General features: G+C 41.0%; 1 long non-coding RNA gene across 1 annotated transcript; it reads left to right on the top strand.

Annotated features, from left to right (window-relative positions):
• The first annotated feature begins 293 nt into the window (after window positions 1–293).
• Window positions 294–1,975, top strand: LOC147895535 (uncharacterized). Its single transcript, XR_015542034.1, has 2 exons — window positions 294–664; window positions 1,410–1,975. It is a non-coding gene; the product is annotated as an uncharacterized LOC147895535 (long non-coding RNA).
• The last annotated feature ends 12,890 nt before the right edge of the window (window positions 1,976–14,865 follow it).

The raw sequence follows: 14,865 nt of genomic DNA, 5'->3' as shown, positions 1-14,865 counted from the left end.
TCGTCTTTCAGGAGTTCTATATGTACCAGATCTTAAAAGAGATCTAGTGTCTGTCGCTCGACTTACTGATATGGGCATGGTCGTAGAATTCAATGCAAATGATTGCCTTGTCAAGCAGGAAGATAGTGGAAAGGTGATCGCCAAAGGGATAAGACGACAATCTTTGTACTTCCTCACTGACTCTATTGAAATAAAGGATGTAGTTCTACTGGCAACCAGTGATAGTAATGCAGATTTATGGCATAAGCATCTTGGGCATGCAAATTAAACATATGCAGTCAGAGAAACTGGTAAGAGGTTTGAGCATGACAGATAATCCTAGGCTTGGAATGTGTGAAGCTTGTATCCTTGGCAAACATCATCGGCGTTCATTTCAATGAAGCAGACCTCGATCACAAGAGGCCTTAGCATTGGTGCATTCTGATCTTTGTGGACCTATGCCAGTTCCATCCAAGGGTCAAAGCCATTTCTACATGACATTCATAGATGATTATAGCCGATGGACAGAGGTATATTTTTTGAAATGGAAATTTGATGCATTTCAATGTTTTGTGCTACTAAAGCATGGCAGAATTACATACAGGACACAAGATGAAGATCTTTCGATCTGATAATGGAGGTGAGTACTTGAGCATACAGTTCAAAGATTATTGCAAAGAAGCAGGTATACGACGGGAGTTGACAGTACCATATACTCCACAGTTGAATGGCTTGGCAAAACGAAAGAATCGCACAACAAATAATTCATCTCGATCCATGCTTGTTGATAGTAATTTGGATTCAAGTTTTTGGGCTGAAGTCGTACACACATCAATTTATATCCAAAATCGATTGTCATCTAAAGCTGTTGTTCATTCGACACCACATGAGCTGTAGATGGGATATAAACCAGATATTTCTTCACTTCGTGTGTTTGGATGTCAGGCATCGCAAAGATACCTTCATCTCAAGTTGGTAAATTTGATCCTAGAAGTCGAAAGTGTAGATCTTTGTTGGGTATTTGATAGATCAGTGTGGGTACAAGTTATGGGATCCTTCACAATGCCGTATGATCGGCAATACTGATGTTATTTTCTCAAAAGAAACGTTCCCAGGTACAAAAGATACATCAGTTTCTTGTGATTTTCTAAATGATACAATTGAGAAAATGTTGCCTCAATCAGAGTTTTTAGAAGGCGAATATCTTGTTGATGAATCAGTTGGTCGAAATGTTTTGGAAGATGCCAGTGATCGTCAAGTTTCTACATCAGCTTCTTCATCTTCATTCCCATCTGGGGAAATGGAATCTGTGTCAACAGAATCTCTTTCCAAAACCTGTGTGCATGACTCCAATCAAGATGATACCTCTTCTTCTTCATTGTTTTCTGACTCGTGTCTTGTAGTCAACATTGACAACTCTGAATTTGCAGATGTTTATCGAGATTTGGAGCAGGAAGAACCAATCATCAATGTTCAACCGTCATTGCCACCTCGATCACACAAACCTTCAGCAAAGATCATTGAAAATGCTTGAAACTTCTACGCAGCTGAGTGTCCCTCATTTCAGGCATAGGCACATTATGGAGTTGACAATACTCCTGATCCAGTAAGCCATGAAGAAGCATTGCAAGGACCTGATGCCACACAATGGAGGAAAGCCATGGATGAAGAATTCGCATCACTTTTGCAGAATTCTACTTGGTTCTTGACTGATCTGCCAAAAGTGACCGCACTGCCATTCCTTGCAAGTGGGTGTTCAAAAGAAAGTATCACTCCGACAGTACACTGTCAAAGTTCAAAGCCAGGTTGGTAGCAAAGGGATACTCACAAGTTGCAGGGCTTGATTACTTTTTGAAGCATTTTCTCCAGTAATCAAATTGACCACTATTCGAGTTCTATTTGGATATGCTACACAAATGGATCTAGAAATTCACCAGATGGATGTAAAAACAGCATTTTTGCATGGAGATCTACATGAAGAAGTCTACATGTGTCAGCCACCCGCATATGAGGATCCTCAGTCGCCACATCAAGTATGTCGACTTAAAAATCCATCTATGGTTTGAAGCAAGCATCTAGGTCTTGGTTCCAAAAGATTGATTCTTTTCTTCATAGTCTTGATTTCATATCTTCTCTAGCTGATTCTAATCTTTACATCCTTCGACAGTCATCTCACTTTATTTTCCTAGTGTTATAGTTGGTTGATGCCATGATTGCAAGCTTGTATTTTTTCTCCCTCCTTCTTGTGTTTTGTCTCATGCAAATCAAATCTAGTCTGCGACTCATACTCTGAGATGGTGAAGGAAAATGTTGAAATATATTTGGGCTTGCAAATTTCCTCTTCAATAACATGTTTTCTTTTGGCAAGTTCTGCTTGGGGTCTGTCAAGAGTTCATGCTCAACATCATGTGATCATGTGTGCATAGCACCATCATGTGATCATATGTGCATAGCACTAACCCAATAGAGTGCTATAAAGGAGAGGGTTAGACGCCCTAACCTTAATCCTAAATGGATTTGTATATATTCTACATTTTCAACTAAATCTAGTGTACAACTTAGTCATTTGTGGTGTGCTCTAGCTATGCCCTCTCTCCTCATCTCCACTCTTCTCCTCTCCCCTCTTCATATTTTGTCATGGTATCAGAGCTCCCTTGCCTTACGCTGAGGCATTGCGATTCTTGAGAGCGTGAGAGAGAGATTGAGCGATTAAGTGTTCTTTCACTTCCGTTGAGTGATAGAGAGAATTTCGTCCATTGAATGAAAATTCCGTCCATAGGATTTATGTTCATCTCTTTCGAGAGTTCGTGAGAGATCTAATGAAAGAGAGAGAGACTTCACTCATTCCGTTCATTATTTGAGATCCTTTGTGAGAAATATAGGGAGAGTCCTTCATTGAGAAAGAACTCCATTGTGAGAGATATTTGCCTTGAGCTTTCTTTAATGCGAGAAAGAGCTATGATAGAGAAGCTAACACAAAGCAACCTAAGGCAAGCTTATCCTATCCTACCTCTTCAACAGCACCTAAGCCTCCTGCAACTCAAGTCGGCTTCTATGACTAAGGCAAATGCAAACAACAAGAAGGCAACTACAAGCTAAGCATGGCCAATAGTAGGAAAAATTTCACAAAGCAACGACTTTCAACCCATCTTCAACGAAGCTTGCAACAAGGCCTTCAGCGCCATCAACAAGGAAGGGAAGTTGGCTTCTACTACGACCTTCATCGACTTTCATGCAACGTAGCTACTTCAACGACTAGCCTCCAGCGCAGCTACTTCTCGTACTGTCTTCAGTCAACGGACGCACATGCAGATCCACAGCCAAAGGCCGTCTCCTAGTAGATCCACAACTCTGCATCTCATGTAGCAAATAGCCTCTTCAACGACTAGCCTCGATTGGTAGCCTCGAACGCCTGCCTCCATCCAACTGTGCCCAGCAACTACCCTTTAACAGCCACGAACGAAGGACAGTCCAAGCTGCTAGCCGCCAACAGCTCCAACCTCAAGCTTCTTTGAGCCAAGTGTATCCTGAAGCTCTACCTACACCTATCTTTGAGAGGTTCTGAGTAGAAAGAGAGGTCCAAATACCCCGCCTCTTGCGACACAACCTTTGCACAGTCTCCTAAGTAGCTCCAAAGCTCACAGTGGCTCTACAACGACGCAGCCTGCGTAGTAAAGAGGCCTCTACGACTCAAGCAACAGCTAAGATCCATACACTACAGCAATGACCTCTCCAGCTAGCCACAACGCTCTCTAAGAGCCAATGCTCCACAGACCCAAGCATCCAATAGGCCCAGCCGACTAGCAACGCCTTCCCTGAGTCTCTGAACAACTCAGCTCCACACAAGCTCCGACGGCTCTTCTATGCAGCACACAGCCAATGGGCTGCTCCATACACAGTCTCCTGACCGATGCTCTGCTAGAGCCTACATAGAGCCTACAGTGCCATGGATGAGCCAGCTGCCAAGCAACGTCTGGCCCCAATCGCTTTTCAATGCAGCACACGACCTAGTGCCAACGCCATTCATAGCTCCTCCAACGTAGTGCCAGTGCCATTAACTAGTCTATGAGCAGTCGGACTGTAGCAGATCCATCGCTAGATCCCATGACTACTTCTGGACAGCAGGTCCTTCATAAGCCGCCTCTACAAGCTGCTAAGTTACCAAACTATACACATAGGCCTGCAGCAAAATGACGCCCGCATAGCCAAACGATGGCTCTCCTGTGACCAATGGCTTCCTCGACTCCCTGACTACGTGCAACTCTAAGCACTGACTCCAACATTGCCTCCTACGTGCTCAGTCGACCTAAGCACTCCATAGCCATCTACCAACGCTCGTGACTTCACCGACCAAGCGCTCTTGCTCCACAGCGCACTGATCCCTTCTTTGGCTCCTCCTACAACATCTATACGGCACTGCAGCGACTCCAAGCAATAAGAAGCACCATAGCTTCTCGTCAGTTACATGCACAGTAACTAAATAAGCGTTTCTTCAATGATGAAATCTATGAGATTTTGACAGAATCTTTACAGATTTACAGATTCTGTTCTACACAAAGCGGCCACGTGGATCAGACCTTATCCCAAGGTCATCACATCCACCTAACCCTGGACTTGGTCACCAGTGTGCCATGTGGCACCCTTATCTCCAAGTGCCATGTCATCTAGCCTGCCACGTCAGTAGTCCAATCACAGGTGCCACATCAGCACTACTAGGTTAGCAGTCCACGGTGGCAACCACATCATTATTGCTGACATCATCAGTGCCACATCACTAGTACCACCTCATCAATCCAGTCAGTTGCCACATCATCACTGCCATGTGGTGGAACTACCCTTGACAGGCACTCTGACCTCCCGCTTGGCACACTTGGCATTTTGCATGTGACCGCTCCTGTCACCTCAGTACAGGGCTCCACAAGCACAGTCCCTGCTAGGCACAATCACTGCATGTGACCCCTTAATTGCCACATCATCATTGAGCACATTTGCACTCCTTTTGCCCCTCTACCTAGATCAAGTCGTATCTCTTGATCCAGGAAGAATTTGAGGGTCCTCCAAAAAGGAAAATCGCATGATTTTTCATGCTCTACGTGCTCGTTACATCATGCACATATTTCGATGCAAGTTTCACTCACTTTTAATCCTCGCCCACAAATCCACTTCCGAGATGCACATCTGCCTCTACATCGACGCATCTGACCCAGCACATAAAAAGAACCAAAGAAAAGAAATTATTTGCTATTCTTTCATCAATCGATGGTTGGTATAGATCTAGATTAAAGTAGACTAGACCGCCATAGAAGGGACGCTTTGAATCTCCCCAAGTTGCCAATCTAAGCCATGCCCGAAATTCTCGACTAGTTCCTACTTGGAGTCAGTCCATACCCTCACATACAGTTTCATATCATTACATTACCTGAAACCTGACATTCATCAGTTCAGTGAGTAGACTTTAGAGTGTTCAGAGGCATTGCTGATTGTTCAGTGGGCAGATAGCACATGATTTGATTTCACACACACATGCATTCATTGTAAAGCCTACTTGGCTATTTCACGGCATTGTGCACATCATTTCAGCCTTGAAAAGCCTCTTGGCTATTCCCGGCATCATTTGCCACAAGCCTTGTAATATAGATCGAATTATATATTGCATTTCTACCTTTATTAACAGTTCAGATTTCACTTGCCACAGTCAGTGTTTTGCAGTTGATTCAGACAGTGTTTTTCACGACACTTTGAGTACATTTCTTGCACCATGTCTATGACTAGCAACCTCAATCTAGAGGCATCTGCTAAGCTAGACATCTCCAATTACAACAAATGGTGACCATTCTTGTACTTCAGGACAAATGGAAGTATGTCGATGGATCTACACCTAGACCATTGGACCATCCAACAAGCAATAGCTCTACCGCACCTGTTGTCACAGCACTTGTAGCAGGATCCACAGTGGGATCTCTAGCTACACAAACAGCTTGCACCTGTAGTAGATCTTGCCATTTCCCGAGCTCAAGCAGAATGGGATAAGTATGCATATCATCTGATCAAGTAAAATGTGCAAGATGTCATGCTAGGACAGCTCAACACAGTCAACACATCGAAAGAAGCATGGGATATGTTCTCAACTCTCTCTGAGTCCAAGAATCACACTAAGAAACCAAATCAACCAGAGTTTTTGCAACACTAGTAGCGAAACCGGTCATGCGTATGTACTTTGGATCAAAGACTACCACAATTAACTCGCAGCAACAGAAGAGACTATGAATCCAGTAGAAATGGTTCAAGTAATCCTGAATGGACTAGGAGAGGGATACGAGTATCTAGTCCAAACTATTGCCATTCGACGGCAAAGTCCAACATTGGAAGAACTTTAGTCAATCCTACTTGGTGAAGGACACAACTACCGAGTCATCTTCGATGGAGATGAATGCACTATCAGAGACAAATATAGAAGATTTCAGCTAGTAGGAAAAGGTGTCAAGGAAGGACACTTGTACAGAATGCTAGCTACAGTACCAGATATGCATGCCATGTCAACTCAACCATAATAGATGCCACTATCTGCAAAATGGCACAAGAGATATGGTCATGTCAATTTCAATAACTTGCTAGATCTCAGGAATCAGAATATGGCAATTGGGATTCCTAAGCTACAGTTTCTTGAAAAAGTTTGTGAAGCATGTAAAAGCGAACCAACTTTGGCTAACGCACCTCTCGAGCACGAGGTATTATTGATTTGATACATACAAATGTATGGGGTTATGCCCAGACCCGTAGCATCAATGGTTCACTTTACTACTTGACTTTCATTGATGACTACAGTAGATATTGTTGGGTCTACTTTCTGAAAGAGAAATCTGAAGTGTTTTTCATATTTCAAGAATTCAAAGCCATGGTAGAAAACTAGATAGGCAAAAAGATCAAAGTCATGAGATCAGAAAAAGAGGTGAATACATGTCTTCAGCATTCACAAGAAATTGGATGCGAAGTCATGCAAATGCATCATGATTGGCTACAGTGAAGAAAGCAAAGCATACAAATCGTATGATCCCATCAATCGCAAGGTCATTATCTCTAGAGATGTAATTTTTGATGAGAGGAATCAGAATGGAAAACCTCAAACACACAGGAGATAGACGCACCGATTTCATAGTCATCTACACAAAAGGTTGATGAAGAAGAGCAAGAATTGCCAGAAATACCCCAAACAGAGCCACAGCAACTCAGACCGTCTACTAGGGAAAGCAGACCTCTAGCCAGATTGACATATGCTCAGAAAGGTAAAGCAATTCACCATCATGGCTATAAAAGAGCCAGTGTTCTTCGAAGATGCAGTAGACAAGCCAGAAGTGAAGTACAATCTGGATAGAAGTATTCAATGATACAAAGCCAGACTAGTTGTAAAAGGATTTGCATAGCAATATGGTCAAGATTATGATGAGACTTATGCTCCAGTAGCAAAGATGGATTCCATATGGTTCTTGATATCATTAGCGACACTCAGCAGATGGAATGTGTATCAGCTCGATGTCAAGAATGCATTTCTCAATGGTTATCTAGAAGAGGAAGTCTACATGCAACAACCAGCAGGCTATGTTGAACCAAGAAAGGAGAATAAGGTTTGCCATCTCAAGAAAAGTCTCTACAGCTTAAAGCAAGCACCCAGAAGTTGATACAACAGAATTGACAAGTATTTTGATGATCTGGGATACATGAAATCCAATGCAGATCATACAATCTACTACAAAGTTCAAGGGGAAGACACTTTTGTACATAGATTATTTGATTGTGACCGAAAGTAAGGATAGCTTCACTTGGAGAATTTCCTCTAATACCATAAAGAGATGCTCCAATAACAATCCTTAATGAAATTGGTCACCATAGCAATCCCCTCCACTATGTTAATGGAAAATATTTTAAGGTAGGATGTTTTTTTTCTAGACCAAGCTCATTTTTAATTGCAAAAGTAATAAGCAGTCAATAATAAATGAAAGAAAATCTTTCTTTAATAAAAGTAAGGGGAATCCTTCCTTAATAACAAATGCTAAGAGATCCTCAATGATCATAGGCTACACTTGAAATCTCAATGTCCTTGGAAGAGTTAGAAGGGGCATCCTACAATATCGCCCAAAATTAAGCAAGAATTATACACCCTTACATATATAGAGGCAAAGTGTTGAAATTAATGCAATCAAAGAAAGAATGTAACACGGGAGAATTATGCATGCACCCTAATCTGAAGGCATTTCCCCTAGTACAGGCATCAAAATAGATCCAACATCATAAACATAGTGCTCATAAATTCTTTAAAAATATAAAAAGGACTCTTTTCTAATATGAAAATAAAGTGTAACTTTTTTTTGAAAAGTGGATTGCCTTGCTTGAAAGAGAAAGATTTCAACTTCTATATCTAAAGTTAGTTATAGCATTACTAAGAAAAAATCAACTGGTTTCATGCCATATCAAAGAAAGAACTTAAGCCATAACTTCACCAATTTTTGTATATGATACAAAGTAATGTCCCATTAGTACTGATTGACTAGCCAGGTAGTCTATTAACCAATATTATAACCCCTCTAAAATTTTAAATACCAATTTCTTTTTTATTCATTGCCTTGGGCCAGCTTGCAAAATACTATAGTAAACACAGATTCACATGTAAATATTTTGATATGTGTTGTAGACTCAAATGACTATATGCACCTTCTTGCTTCAAATAGGACAAATTTAGTCAAGCAGGATGGAGTTACTAAGGCAGTCTAACATAATCTCATCCTTTGAAAAGTTTGATGCATCCCAACAACATTCCATCATATTTCTCGGGTTATGCCAAGGATAACATTCTCATAAATCAATATATTCCAAGTTTTCATAGAAACCTATTTCTGCCCAAACCTCAAAAATTCCATGTTTGGTATCATAGCCCTGAGAATGCATGACTACACTCTTTTGATCCTCACCATATAAGTCCCAAAAGATCCCTCTATTCACAATGCTTAGATATACCAATACAAAACTCAATTAATTATAACATCAGAAGGAAGCCGTGAACATCGAAAAATAAAAAAGAACGGGAAGATGAAACATTATAGAGGGAGGGACAAAAGCCCATGTTTGAATATTTCCTCCTCCTCGCAATTATATATATATAGCGGATGATCAACTCTTCTCGTGTTCTGGGAGAACTAGTATAGTAGACGAGTACTGAACCTATCCTTTGCACGGGCAAAGATGCATGAGCATCCTCAACCACTCCCCATCTAAAGGTGGATCTTTGATTCTTAAATTGCTAATCGATTCACCTTGCATACTTGGATTGGCTTTTGAAATTTTGGCTAAGTCTTAACCCATGGCTCTGAGACCTTCCATCTCCTCCTTTCATTCCATTAACCTTCCATCTCCTGCTTCCTCCCAAAGTTGAACTTCCATCTCCTCCATTCCATTGACCTTCTGTCTCCTCCTTCTCCCTAAAGCTGCCTCTTGTCTTTCCACCTCCTCCCTTCTACAAGCCTTCATCCAAGACCTCCTTCTTTGTTACACGTGGCATGCTCTTCTCCTCCAAGCAACCATGTGTCGTCTCTTTTTTTTTCTCGTGTCCGTGGTTAATAGATTAAATATGAGGGACTTAAATCCTACACAAGGAATATTAGAAAACACTTGGAGCATGGTCTCTTACCGAGGAAGATGCCAGAAGACAAGTCTTAGCAACGTGAATGCTAGAGTAACTCCCAGTTACAAAAAAGATAATCAAGGGGAATCACACCGCTACTACTAATCACAAGGAGTTCACACAACGTAATACTAGGAAGGCCGTGAAAACCTTCTCTATTTTACACCGTGCTTTCAGGGTTGCATGAGCTAATACACATTATATAGCTATTTTCGTTCCAAGCCAGTCAAGTGGCTCTAACCCAAGTAGTTTCTGCCATAACCGTCTATTGAAGGTTACTTGGATGAAGCCAAAGAGTTGCAAGATCATGTGGCGCAAGGAAGTGGGCTACGCACGTGTATTCTTGCTATAATATTCATGGACACGCTGCTCCCTGATGGTTGTGGTCACAAACGTAGCCCATAGTATACAATAAGGTCAGTGCACATTCGTGGACGGTGAAAGAATGCCAATGAAAGAGGGATATGACAAGAAATCTTCTATTATGCCCATACAACAAAGGGTTGAGGGAATTAAGCCATCCGTCCTTGGTGGACACTCAACAAAAGCCCAAAGGCTTCGTTATCGTCACATAGTAGAAAAATAGCTCATTTGGCTAGGGATGGAGGAGCTTAAAGGAGATGCTTTCCCTCACTTGATGATTATCCATGGTAAGTCGTCAGTCTAATACTCCTGACCCACTTGTTTCCATCCCCTACAACCCTTCAGAGGCTGTGATAGTCTCTCGTGTCGTGAAGCGATCCAAATAATACTCTTTATAGTATACCAATACACAAAGGAAGGATGCCCAATGCCCATGCATCTCGGGCTAAGAAATCCTCTCCAATATTCACTCCCTTTCACAGTCCAAACTTCAAAGAAGCAACACTATATTGAGCTGCATGCTCCCAGCTTTGGTATTGGGTGGGAGTGGGCACAGGGACGAGGGGGAAGGGAGCAAGACCATGCCTCATTAAATGTGAAATGGAGTTCCCTCTTGTGGGTGCGTGTTAATTTAGTGCTCCATCATATTTGCCTAATACTGCCCAATCACCATATTGACATGCAACGTTTCTCCTTTTTACCCTACAGATATTTGACTTGCTCTATTTGCTACCCATATTGTCCCTTGGATTATTCTGCTCATCATAGGGTTATATTCTCAATTTTTGGGGTAATGTAAGCTGTCTCTATTCTCAAACTTATTGTCTAGTGGGTAACCAAATGCATGTAGTAATAATGACTAACACTTGTGCTGTCCATCATAAGCCAAGGATTAGCAAATTCCCTGCAAATTTTTGGATTATGTTTGCATCAATTTCGTTGCTATCTACGAATTGTTGCACAATGTTGTGTTTAATGGTTTTAAACTTTTACTCTTTTAGCATACTTTTCGCAAAAGTAGTTAACAATAAACCTTTCATTTGTTTCACTGAAAGGGCATTAGGATCAATATCCTCCTTTTGAGACTCCAAGATTTTTCTACAAAAACAATGCACACACAAGTCTTTCTATGATTGATTGCCATTACCAATAACAAGATTGAGCCTTTTATTTGTGTTGCATTCAAAATAACAAAAGCAAAGATAACCTTACCTTGCTTCCCGAAATTCTTGCATCCTCCACTTCCAGCTTTTAATTCTAAAGTGTTGGCGAATTTTTCTATCTCTAACTATATCACCCAATGGGGTTGCTTTCGTACTAGCTTTCCACAACTACGTCTGTGTGCGCTTCAATTTATTTCTCTAGTTGCTCTTTTGATTTGGAGCTTTCGACTATTTGATGTATGTTTATCTCTGCTTCTTGTTCATACATGCAATTATACATTTGTACAAATTGTAGATTGAACTATGATATATCCATGAATTTCCTTACTCCCATCACCCATAAACTTCAACAATGTTGTCATGGACGAGAAGAGTTTGACTTAACATTTCGAATACATGCCTCCGTCACACCTTAAGTGGATATGTTGTAAGCCTTCTCTCCTCATATTCTCCCTTTGCACAGCACCAACAAAGGCACATACTATTGTACATTGCTTAGAAAATGGCACCTTGTAGCCACACCACTAGAGAACAATCCAACAAGAGATGTTGGATTGTTCTCTAGTGGTGTGGCTACAAGGTGCCATTTTCTAAGCAATGTTGTCTCATTGTTCGCATTCTCATCACCTTTTGATAAAACGATGTGTTGATGATGTTGGTAAGCTTTGACAAGTTCGAAAGCCAAAATATAGCGAGATTATTATGCAATCCTAACAACGGAGCTAATCACATAGTTCAGATGAGTGCAAAATCTGTTACGAAAAGTAATGGCATATTAGGAGCATTGAACGCAAAACCTCATAAGATATGAGTGTTTAATGTAGAAGAATATCCTAACTGCAACCATTGCCCATTCCAAAGGCAAATGGACGCACATTGCTATGGATTGTCACTGGGTAACATTTATAAATAGAGGAAAGGATGGCAACTCCAAGCCATTTATCCCAAGAGTTCTAAGTGCCATTGCAAATGTGCCTCAAATATCCAACAAACATTTCTTCATGCTTTTAATCTAATCATCTTGGATAGATGCAAGTATAGTGTCCATTGCTGTATATAAATAACATTATCTCAATACTTGACAATGTCATCAAGAAACAAAGATGATTGAACACATCATCAATGAATTCACAAGGATGCTACAATGCTACATACTATGTATGACTTAGGAAGGATAAAATGGGTCCATTTCATGTCCCTATCAACCCCTATATGGATGATTTTTGGCATACCCTCGATGGGTAGGCTATAGTAAAGGTGTGGCGGGTCTACAAAACGAAAACTAATTATACATGAATTTTTGAAGCTCTATTTGCGATTGGCTAGAACTAGTCATTGCTAATTAGCAAGAAGTTTTGTGATTGGGCTAAAGTTCCACCTTCTATCTATATGTGATACCATCTTTTTCTCCCCCCCCCCCCCAAATCCTCTATCTATTTGTAATACCATCTCTCTCTCTCTCTCTCTCTCTCTCTCTCTCTCCCTTCAAGTCCTACCTCTTGCTATTTGTAACACCATCTTTTTCTCCTCCCCCCCCCCACCCCCCCCCCCCCTCTCTCTCTCTTTCCTTCCTCCTCTTCTTCTTCTTCTTCTTCTTCTTCCTCTTGCTATTTGTAACACCATCTTTTTCTCCCCTCTCTCTCTCTCCTCTCCCTTTCTACCTCCTCTTCCTCTTCCCTTCTTCTTCTCTCTCTTAGCTTCTAATTTGCTCCCTTTCCTGCACACCATCTCATGCAGACCACCTATATGATATTCACCTTATTTTTGGAGGCCATAGAGATGACAAGGTCAATTGTCAAAGAAATGCACAATGCTAAAGTTTTTTGCAATAGACTCTTTTCAAAGACCTCATATCACAAGTAAGAGATCCACAAGTGGAGAGTCAAGATGGAAGCTTGAAAGCATCAAGAAAACATAAAAGTTACTCAAAGGGAGCACTGATTTTATAGATGAACAATTTTTCTAAAGAAAAGGTTGGTGGAGATGATCTACATGGGCTAGCCACTAGGATCTCTCTTAGGTCAACTTCGAGAACCACATAGGCATCTATCATATGTTTACTACCGCTTGGAGAGCAACATTGTACACACTAATACACCTCAAACGGCAAATGGGCAACGAGATGCAACTTTGGAATGACATGTGCCATGCCATCGAAGAGTAAGGATACATTAATGGCGTTTGAACCACATGTGGCATTGTTAAAACAATGTGGGGACCAAAAAGTGCATGCTCCCCTCTCGAAGTTGGCACCTATAGAGGAGGAAGGTCGTCGTGGGTTTCATAGACAAGATTCTTCATAACAAGCTATACTCAAGTGAAAAGGATTATTGAAGGATAAACAATCATGGCTTCCAAATAAGCTGATCGACAGCACTTTGCTATTCAAAACTTGCATGACACCCACAACTTGTAATTTTGAGGGAAATGGAGGCAATAAAGGGGCCAAATTAAGAGGGTTAGTTCTAGGGGTAAAGGGTTAGGAGAGGGAAAGCCCAACTCTATGCTAAGGGTGGCCAAAGTTTTGTATAAACAAATGCCATCCAGTCCAAACCTCAAAATTTGCATTCGGCATCTTTAAAGGCTCAGTCAAAATACACGTTGATCCATGCAATCCTTGCAGCAACCACATTACACTCACTGACGAACCAACCTGAGAAAAACTACGAACACATCCATAATATGTCAACACCTTAACAACAGCTTAGTTGAGGCAGACTGCTAAGACTCATCCTTGAAGAACATTTACTTTGCCTCTAACAGTTTTCATAATTATTGGTGTGACTTGTATAATGATTATATTTGGAGCATCCTAGGGAGATAAAAGCTAGCACAGCTTGTCTTGTAAACACTTTCCTGGAATAATGATAGGTTTGCAGAAACACAAATGCAATTATGACTGAAAGAATTCATTACCAACAGGAAGACTTCTGCCTGTAGAAATGGTAACTTTGTCAGCAACTAAGTCCCCATGCACGACTCCAGATTATGAAAAATGTATAGTCAAATGGCATATTTCATTGAATGCATTCACTGTTGATATGAACTTGAAAAAACATGACATACGGTGAAGCTAATTCCAAAGTAGACCAAACTGCAAAGAGTACTCCTTCAAAAATCAGTTATAAATTACTTCAGGAAACAGACATTGCCTACACCACGTCAAAAGTTTGATCGGCAACAGTCCTTGCACATTCACTTACATTAAATTTTCTTCAATTCACCTCCTTGGGAATGGTCAGAGAAAAACTCTTATTCTCCATGCACTCTACCAGGTTTGGTATTTAAAAGCTCCAGAAGCATTCGCTATGCTTTGTTTAAGGCACCATTATTACAAGGCCATTCCAATGATGAACTCTCCAAGTCCAACTTCTAGTGGGTATTTTCAGTGACGAACCACATAGATTCCATCCACAGAAACTTGGCTGTTTTAACTCCACAACTGTAATACAATTGCGTCATGCACAGAATAGGCAACCTTTACACAGCCTATGCCATCACTAGACAAGTCACATCCACCCGGGGGCACCTACTAAACTAACAAATCTAGCTTTAGATTTGAAAAATCAATGCAACCGAGTGTACCTGAGTAGCCTATTCTAAAGAACCTGCAGACGAAAATGAACCTCTATAGGTATGCAGCCAGGAACAAATGAGAATCATCAAGGAAGAACTGTGCAAATTTGG

This window comes from Dipteris shenzhenensis, chromosome 13 (assembly GCF_047967505.1).
Source record: "Dipteris shenzhenensis isolate YYH24624 ecotype China chromosome 13, Dip_SZ_1.0, whole genome shotgun sequence".
Taxonomy (NCBI): domain Eukaryota; kingdom Viridiplantae; phylum Streptophyta; class Polypodiopsida; order Gleicheniales; family Dipteridaceae; genus Dipteris; species Dipteris shenzhenensis.
This window is presented reverse-complemented; position numbering and strand designations above follow the sequence as displayed.